Below are 21800 nucleotides of genomic sequence, written 5' to 3' on the forward strand. Positions count from 1 at the left end.
ACCTGTAGAGCACCTTTATAATCACCCAATTACGTTGTGACGTTTGGTAGCACACAAAGTGTTCCTCCAGTAAACGGGAGTTGCATAATCTCATAGTCATAGGAACATGTATAAGTCATGAAGAAAGCAATAGCAACATACTAAACAATCAAGTGCTAAGCTAACGGAATGGGTCAAGTACCCCCGCAAAAAAATGGAATGGGTCAAGTCAATCACATCATTCTCCTAATGATGTGATCCCGTTAATCAAATGACAACTCTTTGTCCATGGCTAGGAAACATAACCATCTTTGATTAATGAGCTAGTCAAGTAGAGGCATACTAGTGACACTCAGTTTGTCTATGTATTCACACATGCATCATGTTTTCGGTTAATACAATCCTAGCATGAATAATAAACATTTATCATGAAATAAGGAAATAAATAATAACTTTATTATTGCCTCTAGGGCATATTTCCTTCAGTCTCCCACTTGCACTAGAGTCAATAATCTAGTTCACATCATCATGTGATTCAACACCAATATTCACATTTGTATGTGATTTAACACCCATAGTTCACATCGTCATGTGACCAACACCCGAAGGGTTTACTAGAGTCAATAATCTAGTTCACATCGCTATGTGATTAACACCCAAAGAGTACTAAGGTATGATCATGTTTTGCTCGTGAGAGAAGTTTAGTCAACGGGTCTGTCACATTCAGAGCCGTATGTATTTTGCAAATATTCTATGTCTACAATGCTCTGCACGGAGCTACTCTAGCTAATTGCTCCCACTTTCAATATGTATCTAGATTAAGACTTAGAATCATCTGGATCAGTGCCAAAACTTGTATCAACGTAACCCTTTACGACGAACCTTTTTTCACCTCCAAAATTGAGAAACATATCCTTATTCCACTAAGGATAATTTTGACCAATGTCCAGTGATCTACTCCTACATCACTATTGTACTCCCTTGCCAAACCAGGGCAGAGTATACAATAGGTCTGGTCCATAGCATGGCATACTTTTATAGAACCTATGACTAATGCATAGGGAATGACTTTCATTCTCTTTCTATTTTCTGTCGTGGTTGGGATTTGAGTCTTACTCAATTTCATACCTTTGCAACACAGGAAAGAACTCTTTCTTCGACTGTTCCATTTTGAACTACTTCAAAATCTTGTCAAGGTATGTACTCATTGAAAATTTTATCAAGCGTCTTGATCTATCTCAATAGATCTTGATGCCCAATATGTAAGTAGCTTTACTAAGGTCTTTCTTTTAAAGAACTCCTTTCAAACATTTCTTTATGCTTTCCAGAAAAATTCTACATCATTTCTGCAACAATATGTCACTCACATATACTTATCAGAAAGGCTGTAGTGCTCCCACTCACTTTATTGTAAATACAGGCTTCACTGCAAGTCTGTATAAAACTATATGCTTTGATCAACTTATCAAAGCGTATATTCCAACTCTGAGATGCTTGCACCAGTCCATAGATGGATCGCTGGAGCTTGCACATTTTTTAGCACCTTTAGGATTGACAAAACCTTCTGGTTGCATCATATACAACTCTTCTTTAAGTAAACCATTAAGGAATGCAGTTTTGACATCCATTTGCCAGATTTCATAAAATTTGGCAATTGCTAACATGATTCGGACAGACTTAAGCATCGCTACAGTTGGGAAAATCTCATTGTAGTCAACACCTTGAACTTGTTGAAAACCCTTTTTGCGACAAGTCGATCTTTGTAGGTAGTAACACTACTATCAACGTCTGTCTTCCTCTTGAAGATCCATTTATTTTCTATGGCTTGCTAATCATCGGGCAAGTCAATCAAAGTCCACACTTTGTTCTCATACATGGATCCCATCTCAGATTTCATGGCCTTCAAGCCATTTCGCGGAATCTGGGCTCATCATTGCTTCCTCATAGTTCGTAGGTTCATCATGGTCTAGTAACATGACCTCCAGAATAGGATTGCTGTACCACTCTGGTGCGGATCTTACTATGGAAGACCTACGAGGTTTGGTAGCAACTTGATCTAAAGTTTCATGATCATCATCATTAACTTCCTCACTAATTGGTGTAGGAATCACTGGAACTGATTTCTGTGATGAACTACTTTCCAATAAGGGAGAAGGTACAATTACCTCATCAAGTTCTATTTTCCTCCCGCTCACTTCTTTCGAGAGAAACTTCTTCTCTGAAAGGATCCATTTTAGCAACAAATATCTTGCCTTCGGATCTGTGATAGAAGGTGTACCCAACAGTTTCCTTTGGGTATTCTATGAAGATGCACTTCTCCGATTTGGGTTCGAGCTTATCAGGTTGAAACTTTTTCACATAAGCATCGCAGCCCCAAACTTTAAGAAATGACAACTTTGGTTTCTTGCCAAACCATAGTTCATAAGGCGTCGTCTCAACGGATTTTGATGGTGCCCTATTTAAAGTGAATGCAGCTGTCTCTAATACATAACCCCAAAACAATAGTGGTAAATCGGTAAGATACATTATAGATTGCACCATATCCAATAAAGTGCGGTTATGACGTTCGGACACACCATTATGCCGTGGTGTTCCATGTGGCGTGAACTGTGAAGCTATTCCAGATTGTTTTATATGAAGGCCAAACTCGTAACTCAAATATTCTCCTCCACGATCAGATCGTAGAAACTTTATTTTCTTGTTACGATGATTCTCCACTTCACTCTGAAATTCTTTGAACTTTTCAAATGTTTCAAAATTGTGTTTCATTAAGTAGATATACTCATATCTACTCAAATCATTTGTGAAGGTCAGAAAATAACGATGCTCGCCACGAGCATCAACACTCATTGGACCGCATACATTGGTATATATTATTGCCAACAAGTCAGTAGCTCGTTCCATTGTTCTGGAGAATGGAGTTTTAGTCATCTTGCCCAAAAGGCACGGTTCACAAGCATCAAATGATTCCGAAAATCCATCTTTATGGAGTTTCTTCATGCGCTTTACACCGATATGACCCAAACGGCAGTGCCACAAATAAGTTGCACTATCATTATTAACTTTGCATCTTTTGGCATCAATATTATGAATATGTGTATCACTACGATCGAGATCCAACAAACTATTTTTATTGGGTGTATGACCATTGAAGGTTTTATTCATGTAAACAGAACAACAATTATTCTCTGACTTTAAATGAATAACCGTATTGCAATAAACATGATCAAATCATATTCATGCTCAACGCAAACGCCAAATATCATTTACTTAGGTTTAACACTAATCCCGAAAGTATAGGGAGTGTGTGATGATGATCATATCAATCTTGGAACTACTTCCAACACTCATCGTCACTTCCCCTTCAACTAGTCTCTGTTTATTGTGTAACTCCTGTTTCGAGTTTTTTAGCAACCGAACAAGTATCAAATACTCAGGGGCTACTATAAACACTAGTATGGTACACATCAATAACCTGTATATCAAATATACCCTTATTCACTTTGCCATCCTTCTTATCCACCAAATATTCAGGGCATTTCCGCTTCTAGTGACCATTTCCTTTGCAATAGAAGCACTCAGTTTCAGGATTTGGTCTAGCTTTGGGCTTCTTTGCGGGTGTGACAACTTGCTTGTCATTCTATTTGAAGTTCCCTTTCTTTCCCTTTGCCCTTTTCTTGAAACTAGTGGTCTTGTCAATCACCAACACTTGATGCTCTTTCTTGATTTCTACCTTCGTCGATTTCAACATCACGAAGAGCTCGGGAATCGTTTTCGTCATCCCTTGCATACTATAGTTCATCATGAAGTTCTAGTAACTTGGTGATGGTGACTAGAGAACTCTGTCAATCACTATCTTATCTGGAAGATTAACTCCCACTTGATTCAAGTGATTGTAGTACCCAGACAATCTGAGCACATGTTCACTAGTTGAGCGATTCTCCTCCATCTTTTAGCTATAGAACTTGTTGGAGACTTCATATCTCTCAACTCAAGTATTTGCTTGAAATATTAATTTCAATTCCTGGAACATCTCATATGGTCCATGATGTTCAAAACGTCTTTGAAGTCCCGATTCTAAGCTGTTAAGCATGGTGCACTAAACTATCAAGTAGTCATCATATTGAGCTAGCCAAACGTTCATAACGTCTGCATTTGCTCCTGCAATAGGTCTGTCACCTAGCGGTGCATTAAGGACATAATTCTTCTGTGCAGCAATGAGGATAAACCTCAGATCACGGATCCAATCCGCATCATTGCTACTAACATCTTTCAACACAATTTTCTCTAGGAACATATCAAAATAAACATATGAAAGCAACAACGCAAGCTATTGATCTACAACATAATTTGCAATATACTACCAGGACTAAGTTCATGATAAATTTAAGTTCAATTAATCATATTACTTAAGAACTCCCACTTAGACAGACATCTCTCTAGTCATCTAAGTGATCACATGATCCGAATCAACTAAACCCTAACCGATCATCACGTGAGATGGAGTAGTTTTCAATGGTGAACATCACTATGTTGATCATATCTACTATATGATTCACGCTCGAACTTTCGGTCTCCAGTGTTCCGAGGCCATATCTGCATATGCTAGGCTCGTCAAGTTTAATCTGAGTATTCTGCGTGTGCAAAAACTGGCTTGCACCCATTGTAGATGGACGTAGAGCTTATCACACCCGATCATCACGTGGTGTCTGGGCACGACGAACTTTGGCAACGGTGCATACACAGGGAGAACACTTTTATCTTGAAATTTAGTGAGAGATCATCTTATAATGCTACCGTCAATCAAAGCAAGATAAGATGCATAAAAGATAAACATCACATGCAATCAATATAAGTGATATGATATGGCCATCATCATCTTGTGCTTGTGATCTCCATCTCCGAAGCACCGTCATGATCACCATCGTCACCGGTGCGACACCTTGATCTCCATCGTAGCATCGTTGTCGTCTCGCCAATCTTATGATTCTACGACTATCGCTACCGCTTAGTGATAAAGTAAAGCATTACAGGGCGATTGCATTGCATACAATAAAGCGACAACCATATGGCTCCTGCTAGTTTTCCGATAACTCGGTTACAAAACATGATCATCTCATACAATAAAATTTAGCATCATGTCTTGACCATATCACATCACAACATGCCCTGCAAAAACAAGTTAGACGTCCTCTACTTTGTTGTTGCAAATTTTACGTGGCTGCTACGGGCTGAGCAAGAACCGTTCTTACCTACGCATCAAAACCACAACGATAGTTCGTCAAGTTAGTGCTGTTTTAACCTTCTCAAGGACCGAGCGTAGCCACACTCGGTTCAACTAAAGTTGGAGAAACTGACACTCGCCAGCCACCTATGTGCAAAGCACGTCGGTAGAACCAGTCTCACGTAAGCGTACGCGTAATGTCGGTCCGGGCCGCTTCATCCAACAATACCGCCGAACCAAAGTATGACATGCTGGTAAGCAATATGACTTGTATCGCCCACAACTCTCTTGTGTTCTACTCGTGCATATAACATCTACGCATAAAACCTAGGCTCTGATACCACTGTTGGGGAATGTAGTAATTTCAAAAAAAATCCTACGCACACGCAAGATCATGGTGATGCATAGCAACGAGAGGGGGAGTGTATCTTCATACCCTTGAAGATCGCTAAGCGGAAGCGTTTATCAACGCGGTTGATGTAGTTGTACGCCTTCACGATCCGACCGATCCAAGTACCGAACACACTGCACCTCCGAGTTCTGCACATGTTCAGCTCGATGACGTCCTTGCCTTCTCGATCCAGCAAGACGGGCGAAGTAGTAGATGAGTTCCGGCAGCACGACGGCGTGGTGACGGTGTTGGTGAAGAACAATCTCTGCAGGGCTTCACCTAAGCACTACGAAAACTATGACGGAGGATAAACTAGAGGGGACGGGGTTGCCGGCACACGGCTTGGTGTTTCTTGATGTGTCTTTGGTGCTAGCCCCGCCCCTCTATTTATATGTTGAGCCCTGGGGTCGAAACTTGGAGCAAAAGCCTCCTCAAAGTCGGTTTTGCCCGAAAGGCACCCACTCGGACTCCAGGACCAAATGCCACAATCCTTGGCGTCTGGCCCAGACGCCATGGGCCTCGGCGTCTGGCCCAGGGCAAGACGCCAGGGTCTCCGGCGTTTGGCCCCCTGGCCTCCGCAAAACTCCTTTTGCACTGACTTATAGCCCCGTGGTCCTGACCCCTTGTCCTAACCATATCATCCAATATATGGATCTTTACCTCCGGACCATTCCGGAGCTCCTCGTCATGTCTGTGATCTCATCCGGGACTCCAAACAACATTCGGTTACCAACATACATAACTCATATAATACTATATCGTCAACGAACGTTAAGCGTGCAGACCCTACGAGTTCGAGAACTATGTAGACATGACCGAGACATCTCTCTGGTCAATAACCAATAGCAGAACCTGGTTGCCCATATTGGCTCCTACATATTCTATGAAGATCTTTATCGGTCAAACCACATAACAACATACGTTGTTCCCTTTGTCATCGGTATGTTACTTGCCCGAGATTCGATCGTCGGTATCTCAATACCTAGTTCAATCTCGTTACCGGCAAGTCTCTTTACTCGTTCTGTAATACATCATCTCGCAACTAACTCATTAGTTACAATGCTTGCAAGGCTTATAGTGATGTGCATTACCCAGTGGGCCCAGAGATACCTCTCCAACAATCGGAGTGATAAATTCTAATCTCAAAATACGTCAACCCAACAAATACCTTTGGAGACACCTGTAGAGCACCTTTATAATCACCCAGTTACATTGTGACGTTTGGTAGCACACAAAGTGTTCCTCCGGTAAACGGGAGTTGCATAATCTCATAGTCATAGGAACATGTATAAGTCATGAAGAAAGCAATAGCAACATACTAAACGGTCAAGTGCTAAGCTAACGGAATGGGTCAAGTCAATCACATCATTCCCCCAATGATGTGATCCCGCTAATCAAATGACAACTCTTTGTCCATGGCTAGGAAACATAACCATCTTTGATTAATGAGCTTGTCAAGTAGAGGCATACTAGTGACACTCAGTTTGCCTATGTATTCACACATGTATCATGTTTCCGGTTAATACAATCCTAGCATGAATAATATACATTTATAATGAAATAAGGAAATAAATAATAACTTTATTATTGCCTCTCGGGCATATTTCCTTCAACAGCTTCACCCGTCGGGAGGGTCCTCGCGCTCGTCATCCTGGGGGCGCCGGGCCTGCCACCAGCGGCCGGCGCCACGAGCTTGCTCCTCCCTGTCGCGGGTGGCAGGGCATCCTTGGGCCCTGCCCGCCTGTGCTCTGCTACGTCTCAAGCTTGTGTTGGTTTTCCCCGAAGAGGAGAGGATGATGCAGCACAGTAGCATAAGTATTTCCCCTCAGTTTTTGAGAACCAAGGTATCAATCCAGTAGGAGGTCATGTGCAAGTCCATCGTACCTGCACAAAACGATATCTACTCGCAACCAACGCGATTAGGGGTTGTCAATCCCTTCACGGTCACTTACGAGAGTGAGATCTGATAGAGATAATATTTTTGGTATTTTTGGTATAAAGATGCAAAGTAAAAAGTAAAAGCAAAGCAAGTAAATAAAGTGATGGAGATTGATATGATGAGAATAGACCCCGGGGCCATAGGTTTCACTAGTGGATTCTCTCAAGAGCATAGATATTCTACGGTGGGTGAACAAATTACTGTTGAGCAATTGATAGAATTGAGCATAGTTATGAGGTTATCTATGTATGATCATGTATATAGGCTCACGTCCGAGACAAGTAGATCGAAACGATTCTGCATCTACTACTATTACTCCACTCATCGACCGCTATCCAGCATGCATCTAGAGTATTAAGTTAAAAACAGAGTAACGCCTTAAGCAAGATGACATGATGTAGAGGAATAAATTCATGCAATATGATAAATACCCCATCTTGTTATCCTCGATGGCAACAATACAATATGTGCCTTGCAACTCCTTCTGTCACTGAGTAAGGATACCGCAAGATTGAACCCAAAGCCATGCACTTCTCCCATTGCAAGAACTACCAATCTAGTTGGCCAAACCAAACGGATAATTCAAAGAGACTTGCAAAGATAACTCAATCATACATAAAAGAATTCAGAGAAGATTCAAATATCATTCATAGATAAGGTGGATCATAAACCCACAATTCATCGGTCTCAACAAACACACCGCAAAAAGAAGATAACATCGAATAGATCTCCACGAGAGAGGGGGAGAACATTGTATTGAGATCCAAAAAGAGAGAAGAAGCCATCTAGCTACTAGCTATGGACCCGAAGGTCTGAAGTAAACTACTCACACTTCATCGGAGGGGCTATGGTGTTGATGTAGAAGCCCTCCATGGTGGATGCCCCCTCCGGCGGAGCTCCGGAACAGGCCCCAAGATGGGATCTCGTGGATACAGAAGGTTGCGGCGGTGGAATTAGGTTTTTGGCTCCTGTTCTGATCGTTCGGGGATACGTAGGTATATATGGGAGGAAGGAGTACGTCGGTGGAGCTCCTAGGGGCCCACGAGGTAGGGGGCGCGCCCTCCACCCTCGTGACCTCCTCGGAGGCTTCTTGGAGTAGGGTCCAAGTCTCCTGGATCACGTTTGGTTGGAAAAACACGATCCCGAAGGTTTCATTCCGTTTGGACTCCGTTTGATATTCTGTTTCTTCGAAATACTAAAAAAGACAAAAAAACAGCAATTCTGGGCTGGGCCTCCGGTAAATATGTTAGTCCCAAAAGTAATATAAAAGTGGAAAATAAAGCCCAATATAGTCCAAAACAGTAGATAAAGTAGCATGGAGCAATCAAAAATTATAGATACGTTGGAGACATATCATGCTTCCTCCGCGTCACGTGGGCCTGGTCTCGTGCAGGCTGGGCGCTACGTCAGCTCCGTCAGGCTCGGCCTTGGCCGTTTCTGCGGGCCCTGCTGTGGCTTTGGATAAAGCCGCCGATTCTGCGGGCCTTGCCGTGGCTTTCGCTAAAGCTGCCGATTCGGTGGCGCATCTCGCCCAATTGCCGGAGCCGCATTCAAATGCCCTTGACCGGTCCGCGCCGCCAGCTATCAGGGCTGCCTTGTCGTCGGTTCATCTGGAAGTCGCAGTCCTGGTGGACCCTGTCTCCCCCCCCCCCACGTCTCCCCGGCCATTGGCCGTGCGTCGCCTGCCCATCATCTTACGGGCCCATGGGGCGTGTTGTCGAGTCATTCGGGCTCACCCTCCCAGGAAGATTGCCGAGCCCCCCTGCCCACGCCCCCCCCCCGCCGGCTCGCCCCGCTTTGCGGTTGGCCGCGCGTCGCCTGCCTCGGATCCCCGTATGATTCGGTCTTCCCCTGCGAGTGGTTGTGCCTCGCCCGCTTCGGATCCTCAGGTGATCCTGTCCCCTCCTGCGCAGAGGGACACGCTGGTCGATTCCTTCGGCCGGCCCCGCTCCACGCCAATGGTGGACCCCGCCTTGCATGCCGCTGATCCGAGGCCATGCAGCGGCCTACGTTGCTTTCCCTACTCAACTCGGCCCAGCAGGCGACCGATCAGGTCCTGCCTAATCCCAAGCCCGCTTCCCGGCGCTGTCGCAACGCCGTCCCACCCAACTTCACCCCGCGCAGGAGCAGTCGCATCGCCAAGACCGATTGTGGGCTGGATTCTGAGCTGGAAGCAAAGCGTGTTCTTCTCCGCCGGCTTGGGCTTCTTGAGGATGATGGCCGGGTGGGTGATGCCATCCTTGCCAAGTATGCCCAACCCTTTGGGTGTTCGCTCGCGGAAGACGTTGTCCAGGCCTTCACTGACTACTACGGCTGGCAGATCCCTCGGGGCGTCACGCAGCTCCTCGATCGTGCGCCGGTCCAGTCGTTCCTAGTCCCTTCTTAGGGCTTACCTCTCGGTCCCCTGCAGCTCCCCATCTTCTTCATGGATTGTAACCTTAAATTGGTATTTTGGAACGTGCGGGGCCTCAACTCCCGCACGAGACGTACGGCTGTTCGGTCCTTGGTCTCATCTGTCTCCCCCTCGATCGACTGCCTTAGCAAAACGAAGCTTGACGTGATCACCACCGCTATTGTTGCTGAGACCTTGGGTCCCATGTATGGTGGCGATTTCTTCTTCCTCCCAGCCTCCGGGACGCGTGGTGGCATCTTGGTGGCGTGGCGTGACTCTAAGATCTCCCTGTCCCGTCCGGAGATTGGCGATTTTCATGTCTCTGCCCTCGTCACCTCTGCCTCCGGTGGGCAGCATTGGTGGCTTTCCTATGTCTATGGTCCCCAAGATGACGCGGCCAAGGTGGAGTTTCTTGCGGAGTTGCACAACTTTCGCCTCACCTGCGCGGGCCCTTGGCTAGTTGGTGGCGACTTCAACATGATCCTTTCTTCTGCGAACAAGAATAATAATCGCCTGCACCACCGCTCCATGAGCCGACATGGAGCTCCGTGACATGTATCTCCATGGTCGGAGGTACACTTGGTCGAATGAGCAGGACTCCCCCACCCTCGTGCGCAACGATCGGGTCCTCTGCACTCCTAGTTGGGACGCGTGCCAGCCTAGTTGCTCCCTCCGCTGCCTTGCCTCGACGACCTCTGATCATGCTCCGCTCTTTGTGGATTGTTCCCAGCAGATGGGTGTTCGCAGGCGCTTTCACTTCGAGCGTTTTTGGTTGAAGCTCGATGGCTTTCAGGACGTGGTGGCGGAGGCATGGAATGCCGAGCCTCCAGACGCCGACCCCTTCCGCCGGCTGTACCAGCGCCTCAAATTCACGGCTCGTTGCCTCCAAAGTTGGAGTGCACGGCGAGTAGGCGTGGTTTCTCTCCAGCTCCAGGTCGCGCGTGAGCTCATTGCCCGGCTTGACGCGGCGATAGATCTGCGGCCCCTCTCCTCGCTCGAGACTTGGTTGCCTAGAAGTCTAAAGCTCAAATACCTAGGTCTCGTGTCCCTTGAGCGCACGATCGCCCGGCATCGTGTGCGCCTATCCTAGCTGCGCGAGGGGGACACCAACTCAACCTTCCTCAAGATCCGTGCCGTTCACCATTTCCACAAGAAGAGGATCCGGCACTCTACGTGTGGACGACGTGCTTGTTTCCGATGAGGCCGGTATGGCGGAGGCTGCTTTCCATCACTTCGCCGGCATTCTGGGTGCAGCTGATCCGCGCGAATCCACCCTCAACCTTGAGGCTTTTGATGGCCGTTCCTTCGACCTTTCATCCCTCGAGGTCCCTTTCTCCGAGGCTGAGATTTGGGAGGCGGCCAAGCAGCTCCCGTCTGGCAAGGCGCCAGGCCCCGACGACTTCATGGCAGAGTTTCTTCGCGCCTGCCGGGACGCCATCAAGAAGGACATATGCGATGCTTTTGATAAGCTTTTCCACATGAATGGCATGGGCTTCCAGAAGCTCAACGAAGCCTTCATCACCCTTCTTCCCAAGAAGCCTGACGTTGCCTCGCTTTCGGACTTCCGGCCGATTAGTATCATTCACCTCCTAGCCAAGCCAAGCTCTTCGCCAAGGTCCTGTCGCTCCGGCTCGCTCCTCGTCTCAATGCCATGGTTTCTCCCAACCAGAGCGCCTTCATCAAGGGCCACAGCATCCACGACAACTTCATTCTTGTTCAGCAGACCGCCCGTCAGCTCCACAACATGCGCGCCCCGCGTGTGCTCCTCAACCTCGACATTGCGTGTGCCTTCGACTCGGTCTCCTGGCCGTTTCTCCTCCAGGTCCTACGCTACCTTGGCTTTGGTCCTCGATGGCGGGAATGGATCTCCATCCTCCTCTCCACTGCCAAGACCCGCGTTCTAATCAACGGCAACCCGGGCCCGCCAATTCATCATGAGAAGGGCTTGCGCCAAGGCGGCCCTGTCTCCTCGATGCTTTTTGTGCTGGTCATCGTCGTCCTCAACTCCCTCCTTCAATTTGCCACTAGCTCCGGCGTGTTGTGCCGCCTCACCAAGCGCAGGATGGCCTCGAGCATCTCCTTGTATGTTGACGATGTGGTCATCTTCTGTCACCCTGACCCGCACGAGCTCATCATCGTCCGTGAGCTGCTTCGCATCTTTGGTGCTGCCTCGGGCCTCCACACAAACTTCCGGAAGTGCTCTGCCTCGCCTATCCAATGCTCGGACGCGCAACCGGCGCAGGTCGCGGGCACGCTCTCCTGCCCCGATCATGCACTTCCCGATCACCTACTTGGGCATTCCCCTCTCGGTCTGGAAGGTCTCCGCGGCTGCTCTCATGCCCCTGGTGGAGCGCATGGCTCGCAAGCTTCCTACTTTGTGCGCTTCGCTTCTCTCCCGCGCAACTACTTGGGCATTCCCCTCTCGGTCTGGAAGGTCTCCGCGGCTGCTCTCATGCCCCTGGTGGAGCGCATGGCTCGCAAGCTTCCTACTTTATGCGCTTCGCTTCTCTCCCGCGGCGAGAGACTGGCCTTCGTTCGGCACGTGCTTGCCGCCATGCCCACCCATCTCCTCATGGCCATGGCTTTGCGGCCTTCCATCTCGAAGAAGATCAACCGCATCATGCGCGAGTTCCTTTGGCACGGCGGCAGTGACTCCTCGGGCGGTGGCAATCTTGTTAGCTGGCCCAAGGTGTGCCGTCCGTCCCCTAGAGTATGGGGGTCTGGGCATTCGGGACCTCCAGCTCACGGGCATTGCTCTCTGCGCTCGCTGGCTTTGGCTTAAGGCCACTGACGCCACCAGGCCGTGGAGACATCTCCACATCCCAACTGAAACTGATGTTCAGGCTATCTTCAACGCGTCCACGACGTGGACCGTGGGGGATGGCAACTCCTGCCTCTTCTGGATGGACAGGTGGATCGATGGGCAGTCAGTCGCCAATCTCGCTCCGGCTGTGCTCGCCCTGGTCCCCAAGAGTTTTCGGCGGACGCGCTCCATTGCGCAGGGCCTGCTGGGCAGGGCCTGGATCTCTGACATCCGTGGCGCCTTGGGGCCTGCGGCCCTGGTGCATTACGTGGAACTCTGGTGACGCCTTCAGCATTTCCCCTTTCCTCCGACCCCGATGAGCTTCATTGGCATTGGACGAGCAGCGGCTCCTACTCCGCCAAGTCCTGCTACCAGGCTTTGTTCGTCGGCTCCACCATTGCCCCACACTGGAAGCTCACTTGGCGTACATGGCCCCCCTTCCGCATCCGGTTCTTTGCCTGGCTGGCTGGTATGGATCGCTGTTGGACTGCTGCTAGGCTCGCTCGCCATGGGCTCCCGCACAACGATCTCTATGCTTTATGTGCTCAGGATCTTGAGACGATCGACCACCTGCTCCTTCACTGCTCTTTCACCAGGATCATTTGGCATGAGATCTTTGCTTGGTGCCATGCCCTGACCCACGCCCCCCAGGACCCGGAGGATTCCTTCCTGGACTGGTGGTCGTCCTCGGTCGCGGATGCGCCTACCGCCATGCGCAAGGGGCTCTCCTCCCTGGTGCTTCTTGCCGCATGGTCTCTATGGCGCCACCGCAACGCATGCATCTTCGACAACGCTAGCCCCTCCACATCGCTTCTTCTTCAAGCTATCAAGGACGATGCCAGGATTTGGGCCTCTGCCGGCGCCAAAGACATAGCTAATCTAATGCCTCCTTGAGCTCCTTCGGGCTGAGCATCCCGTGTTCTGCTCGTGTTGCCTCTCTCTATGCCTCTTTGCGTACGTAGTGAGCGGCTACCCCCCCCCCCCTTGTAACACTCATGTACTCTTCTATCTATCAATGGAATGATACGCAATCGTTGCGTATTCGCGAAAAAAAAAGAATTTGAACCATGTTTGGCTTTATAAAAAACAAATAGTTTTTCTCACAAAATCTATTGATGATATTGATAGACAAAGTGAACTAATAGGATTGAGTAGAAATAATTTTTTGATGATGGAGAGTTTAGAGGAAGAATTGCATAAAATTAATAAAGAGGAGGAGATCAAATGGTTGTGAGTAACACAAGGGTTGAGGAACTCTTGGATGTGCTGAATAGAGAGGCCATTCGCGAAGCTGATGTGAGTAACCCAAGCATTGTCACTCATGGACCCAAATAATTTTCCTCTTGGAAATGTCAAAAATGGAGGGAGCCACATCCTTGGCACGAACTTCTTGCAGCCAAGCCATGTCCCAGAACCTCGCCTTTCTATCATCAACTGTGATCTAAGTGAAAGCATAGAACAGCCCTTTGTCTCAGGATTACATGGGTTGCCGGTGCACACCCAAGACCGGTCCAGTGAGGTTCCCTCCGCCCACGGCCGTCGCACTCTCAGGGCACGAGTGAACATCTCTAAATTGAGGACCCCAAGGCCACCAAGGGCGGTAGGCCAGCAATTAAACAATGTCTCAATTGATCTTGAATTTACCACCTTAAATTTTGTGTGAGCCCGCCCAAAGTCAATGTACTGCAACACATTGACATAAATTTCAGTGGATGTAAAATGATACATTGTTATTGCGGTGAGCACCGCCTTGACTAAAGCGGTGCGGCCGGCCACATTGTGTATGTCTAAGCTATACATAACAAAACTCACCGATGGATAGTAAAACTGTCATTTATACGTGTGCAGTATTACAAAATGAGATCTCTTACAAAATTCACTCAGATTTTTACACGGGATGTACGTACAAACAGAGAGCTCATGCAATAGGGCTAGCTTTAGCAAATAAGCAACAGCTAGGACCATGGAGGGAGTCCTATGCACTAGCTACTGCCCGACTTGTCCCAACTACACCAGTCTGACAGTGACAGGGATCACGGACTCACGGCCTCACAAGGTCAGCACATGATTCCGCCGACGGAGCCGTAAAAGTACATGCAGTTGGCAAGGGGGTCCATGTCGTAGCTGTAGAGCGGCCGGTAGGGCATGAAACCGCCACGGCACACCGTAGCCTCTCCTTCGTGATCGCGCGGGCGCGGGCGCGGGCGCGCGTTGACGCCGGCGCTCTTGCCTGCCGCGCCTCTTCGTTTCGTCCCAGCGGACGACGTCTCAGCGGCTGCGGTAGCGGCCTGGCTTCCTGCCGACGCGTCGTTCGCGGCGACCGGCGGGGTTGGACCAGGCTTCGTCGTCTTCGCGTTCTCCGTAGTGGCCGCCTTGGCACGCTTCGCGCCCTTGCTGCCGGCGAAACCCACGCACGCCAGCGGGTTGAGATGCCCCATGGGCGTCGCGGTAGCGGATCGGCTTGCGGCTCACGTGGTTTCTGTGATGGAAATTAGCTTGCCAGGCAACAGGCTTGTGTTGTGTATATATAGATAGCTTGATACGCTGGTGCAATAATCCGAGTCTAATTAGATATGGAGTAGTTAATTTCGTTATTGCTACGTAGAAGAAAGGAAGGACTAGTGCTGGGTCTGCACGCTGTACGAAGTGGAGAAGGACACGGACACAAATCTCCTTCACTCGGTTATTTGGCTGTTCAATATACTCCTACAAACGAGCCAGTCAGGCCGCGCAACCCTGATTGGTGGTGAAATCTGGTAACCGGGCACCTCCTTCTGGATTGTAATGTAACAAACATGTTATATTCGTCTTAAAGTACAACTGTTGTGGATTCTAAAAAAAAGGTACAACCGTTGTGTTCCTCAAAAGAAAGAAAAGTCACGTTCATACTCTATTTAGAACACAACTGCAATTCCTTTTTCAGTTCCATACAAGTCAAAGTGTAGAAGAGACTCACCTTTCCCCTCCGTGGATAGGGCAAACTCTCTCTTCTAGGCTCCACCAGCGAGCCCATTGATTTGCCTCCTCTTTGTCAGCAGCTTGTGATGGGGAGGGAAATCCTAGTGCCTTTGCTTCAACCAGTAACTATGGTTAGGGTTTATAGTCCTCATAGGTGCGGTGCTCGGACGGATGATGACAATTCTTCTTTGAGTTTGTCTTTCCAACTCTTATCCTCCTCTACTTTAGCCATTTGGACGTAGTCGAAGAGCTCTGGCGTAGATTCCTGCCATCTCTTTGAGGCAATGAGTTTAGGGTTTCTCGTCGTGCGTGCGTGATGATGAGATTTTGGTGTCATATGCTTCAAATCTATTCAAGAGTTCAACGGCGACTGCGGCCCCGATGGTCCTTAGGGGCATGTGCACGTATTCCCTCCGTCCTTGAAAGAGTGTACTTCCAACTTTGTTGGAAAGTTAATTTTTTTTATGTTTGACCACATTTATACAATAATACAACAACATTTATGCCATCAAATTAGTAGCATTAGGTCCATGCTAAAGTATATTTTTATCATATACCTATTTGGTTTCATAACCATTGATATATTTTTGCATAAACTCGGTCAAACTTTGACATAGTTTGACCCTTCAACAAAGTTGGAAGTACACTCTTTGGAGGACGGAGGGGGTAGACTTTTCAGTTGTCATTAACAAGGTCAAGTCGCTCTGGTAGGTGTGCGGCGACAACGGCGCATTGGTGGCTCATTTTGACGGTGATACTGGTTATTCAGTGGTCTAGGGATCTCGATCTAAATTTTTTATTATGTTTGAGGTGCTTTTGTACTTCTGGTGAATTTTTATAATATATCTGGATCATTTTCGCAAAAAGAAAAGTCGTGTTCAAATGTGCTAACGAACTTTTTATTTGTGATCACGAGTCTGACAGGTTACCGACATGCGAGCACGTCATGAGAGAGCCAGTTACAAACGCGGAGAGGCGCACAAGTGAGGCTAGGTGCGTGATGGAGCCCGAGAGCTCGTTGTCGAGCACATTATCGCTAAGGTCGACGATGCTGAGATGTAGGCAAAGCCCAATTATCATCGAGGACGGCGCCGAAGAAGCGCTTGCCACTGAGTTTGAGGGTCTTGAGGTTGTGCAGGCAACTGACGCCAACGAGAACGAGGCCGGGGAGGCGGTTCTGGAATAGGTCGAACTAGTGACGGAGGCAAGGGCCTGTTGAGATTTTTTTAACACCTAGTAGTCCTTCTGTTGTTGAAACTTGTTGGCCTTTTCTTTTTAATATCTAAAGGAGCAAAATCATATACAAATTCTTTTAAAGTATACTGATACAATTCTCAGCCATCTCACGTTTTTAGGGTTCCTTTTTTTAAAGACGTCTTTAGTGTTCTTAGTTGTCAATTTTAATGATCTTTTTAGGGGAAAATTAAGTAGTATTGATCAAACTCCCGAAGGAGAGGAATACATAAGGGATCATGTGGTTGCATCAACCAAACATGTCTTTCCTGATCTAGAGAATATGAAAACTTGGCTAACCTAGCAGCATCAATGTTTGTAGCATGACTTTCAAACGTAAAATTACAACTGACAAAAGAAGACCTATAGTTGATTTCTCTAAGTCGATTTTTTTCTCCAAGTCAATTTTAATGATCTGACAGTAGCGGCTTTGTCTCACTTTATGCAAGACAGAAGCTCGTCTCACTTCAATGTCGCTATTAATGGGCCAGCCCAAATAGTTTCCTGCGGGTTAGTTCACTTTTTTTGTCCTTTATTGTTTTTTATATTTAATATATTTTTGAAAATGTTACAAATATGTATATTCTAAAAATTATATTTACTTAACTTTTTGAACAACCATGAATTTGAAAAATGTTAACGTAGTGCAAACATTTGCTAGCTTGATTTCAAAAAGATGTTGATACCATTAAAATAACTTGTTTGTGACATTTGAAGAAAATCATGCATTTCAACAAAAATGTATGTGACATTTAAATAAATATTTTCATACAATGTAAATATATGTCCATGTAATTAGAAAAATGTTTCATACCATTCAAAAAATGCAAGGTACATTTTCAAGTGTCTAAGAAATATGTGTACGCCATTTACAAAATGTTTATATAATGTTAAAAATCTGTGTAGTTCAAAAAAATGTTTGATATCATTTAAAAAATGTTTACACATGTATTTGGAATTTTTAATATGTATTCTAAAACATGTATTCCAAAAATGTTAAACACATAAAAAATATTTTAGATGTATACAAAAAATGTTGAATGTGCATGAAAAAAATATACATCAAATGATATATTTGAAAAACTGTTATCCTTTATGTATAATTCCTAATATATATTAAAAAGGTAGAAAATGTTGAAAAAATAAAAAAACAAAAAACAAGGAAACAGGTGTAAAACACAAAAGACCAAAACACAAAACAAAACCATTGAATACCGACACAGAAAAGAGAAAAAAGAAATAAAGAAAACTAAAAAATGCTAAAGAAACATAGAAAACCAAAATCCGCAAGAAAAACCAATAGAGATAACGCACAAAAAGAAGGAAAAAAACAAACCTTCTCCCGCACAAACCAGGCCAGAGCGCGCTCGCCTATTGGCATAGGGGCATCCCAGCCACTGGTTCATTCCATGAGAGCCACTGGTTCATTCCATGAGAAGAAAGACAGGAATGTAAGATTCGTTGTGTCAGGCTAATTCATTTTAAAAAAAAGGGGAAGGAAGTCTTCTGAACTATGTGAGTCATGGGGTGAGGGGGAGGTCACTTTTCCCGATCCATCCATAAGGGTTTTACCCTCTCTTGCCCCATAATCGTACCCAGTTTTGCTATCGGCTCAACCCTATCTATTCATCTCTCTTTTTTACATGATTTTTTTATCTCTCTTGTTCATAGACCTTGAAAGAAGATCAGTAATGGTTTATTAAAGGATCTATCAATAGAAAGATCTACAATCTCTATCAAGAACATTTTGTTTTCAACTGCATATATATGAAATCATTAGTTACGGGGTAGCCCTTGCAAAGATCACTCCCCCACCTTCTCTTGTTTGACAAATGGCACACTGCATGTCACTGGCGGAGGAGCCCAGTGGGCAAGGTGTGGCGGCCGCCACACCTTGATTCGGCACCCATTTTTTTATAGGTAAGCATGCACTTTTTCTTCGCGGGAATAGCCAAGCATATACTACTTGTTGGTTTTAGACCACTGTAGATTGATTTGCACAAGCAAACCTAGATGAAAGCATAGAAGCAGGCAGCTTGATTGATGTGCCGCCTAGCACATGCACATCTCACCACGTAGACGTACTCAAACTGGCTCGCTTCCGCTGAAATTCTCTCGGCGGCTCGCTCTTGATGGAACTCTCATAACTTGGTGACCAAAAAATAGAACGGAAAATAAATTTGCTGGTGCATGCAACTTGCATTTTTGGGTTCTTTTTTCCTTGACTTGTATATAAGAGACATGACTACTACCCGTGCCCTTTCGCAAAAAGAAAAGAAAAGACTGACTACCCGTGCCAACACTTCACGGACTTCACACCAACACAACACGACCCGGTGTTCGGTTTAACACACATATGGGATGAGTATGAGGTGTGCCGGACAGCTAAATAAGTTGATGGTGTGTTATATTGAAAAAAGGATATTCAAAAGTTTATATATTGCTATAATTAAGGAAGACTTTGAGAAGGAGGATAGGTCACTACCATTGCATGCGTCTTCTAGACACCATTGAAAGCTTTAGTGCAGCGTGAATTGATTATTACATTTTTGCATCAAATTTTTTTAGTTGACGGTTCGCCACACCTTAATTTTTTTCGTCCTCCGCCTCTGCTGCATGTGCATCACTTGTCACAACCTGGGAGTTTCCCCTTTTTTTTCCTTCATAATTTCGGTTTTTCAAAATGTTTAATCTCTTGAGCCATGTGTCCAAATACTGAACCGTTTTCATTGTTAGATTTATCACCTTGAGATATTCGAAACTGGATCCCAAGTTAATAGATTTCCATGATATTGTTTCCATAGAAAAGTTGAAAATAAAAAAAATCCAAAAAAGTGAATACCCAAAAAACAAAATCCAAAAAAGGCCAAAAATTGGTTCATGCAAAAAAAATGATGAATACTGAAAAAAGAAGGAAAATATTGAATCATGGAAGAACGGTTTGCAGTTTTGCACTTTTTTTGGAAGCACATGATGTGCTTTTCCTATTTTTGAAGAAGCATAATTAAATTTGTGCTTTTCGCAGAAGCAAATCTGTGCTTCCGATGAAAGCACATATTATTAGCATAAAGAAAACTAAAAAATGCTAAAGAAACATAGAAAACCAAAATCCGCAAGAAAAACCAATAGAGATAACGCACAAAAAGAAGGAAAAAAACAAACCTTCTCCCGCACAAACCAGGCCATAGCGCGCTCGCCTATTGGCATAGGGGCATCCCAGCCACTGGTTCATTCCATGAGAGCCACTGGTTCATTCCATGAGAAGAAAGACAGGAATGTAAGATTCGTTGTGTCAGGCTAATTCATTCTAAAAAAAGGGGAAGGAAGTCTTCTGAACTATGTGAGTCATGGGGTGAGGGGGAGGTCACTTTTCCCGATCCATCCATAAGGGTTTTCCCCTCTCTTGCCCCATAATCATACCCAGTTTTGCTATCGGCTCAACCCTATCTATTCATCTCTCTTTTTTACATGATTTTTTTATCTCTCTTGTTCATAGATCTTGAAAGAAGATCAGTAATGGTTTATTAAAGGATCTATCAATAGAAAGATCTACAATCTCTATCAAGAACATTTTGTTTTCAACTGCATATATATGAAATCATTAGTTACGGGGTAGCCCTTGCAAAGATCACTCCTCACCTTCTCTTGTTTGACAAATGGCGCACTGCATGTCACTGGCGGAGGAGCCCAGTGGGCAAGGTGTGGCGGCCGCCACACCTTGATTCGGCACCCATTTTTTTATAGGTAAGCATGCACTTTTTCTTCGCGGGAATAGCCAAGCATATACTACTTGTTGGTTTTAGACCACTGTAGATTGATTTGCACAAGCAAACCTAGATGAAAGCATAGAAGCAGGCAGCTTGATTGATGTGCCGCCTAGCACATGCACATCTCACCATGTAGACGTACTCAAACTGGCTCGCTTCCGCTGAAATTCTCTCGGCGGCTCGCTCTTGATGGAACTCTCATAACTTGGTGACCAAAAAATAGAACGGAAAATAAATTTGCTGGTGCGTGCAACTTGCATTTTTGGGTTCTTTTTTCCTTGACTTGTATATAAGAGAGACATGACTACTACCCGTGCCCTTTCGCAAAAAGAAAAGAAAAGACTGACTACCCGTGCCAACACTTTACGGACTTCACACCAACACAACACGACCCGGTGTTCGGTTTAACACACATATGGGATGAGTATGAGGTGTGCCGGACAGCTAAATAAGTTGATGGTGTGTTATATTGAAAAAAGGATATTCAAAAGTTTATATATTGCTATAATTAAGGAAGACTTTGAGAAGGAGGATAGGTCACTACCATTGCATACGTCTTCTAGACACCATTGAAAGCTTTAGTGCAGCGTGAATTGACTATTACATTTTTGCATTAAATTTTTTTAGTTGACGGTTCGCCACACCTTAATTTTTTTCGTCCTCCGCCTCTGTTGCATGTGCGTCACTTGTCACAACCTAGGAGTTCCCCCTTTTTTTTCCTTCATAATTTTGGTTTTTCAAAATGTTTAATCTCTTGAGCCATGTGTCCAAATACTGAACCGTTTTCATTGTTAGATTTATCACCTTGAGATATTCGAAACTGGATCCCAAGTTAATAGATTTCCATGATATTGTTTCCATAGAAAAGTTGAAAATAAAAAAAATCCAAAAAAGTGAATACCCAAAAAACAAAATCCAAAAAGGCCAAAAATTGGTTCATGCAAAAAAAATGATGAATACTGAAAAAAAGAAGGAAAATATTGAATCATGGAAGAACGGTTTGCGGTTTTGCACTTTTTTTGAAAGCACATGATGTGCTTTTCCTATTTTTGAAGAAGCATAATTAAATTTGTGCTTTTCGCAGAAGCAAATCTGTGCTTCCGATGAAAGCACA

This window comes from Triticum aestivum, chromosome 2B (assembly GCF_018294505.1).
Source record: "Triticum aestivum cultivar Chinese Spring chromosome 2B, IWGSC CS RefSeq v2.1, whole genome shotgun sequence".
Classification (NCBI taxonomy): domain Eukaryota; kingdom Viridiplantae; phylum Streptophyta; class Magnoliopsida; order Poales; family Poaceae; genus Triticum; species Triticum aestivum.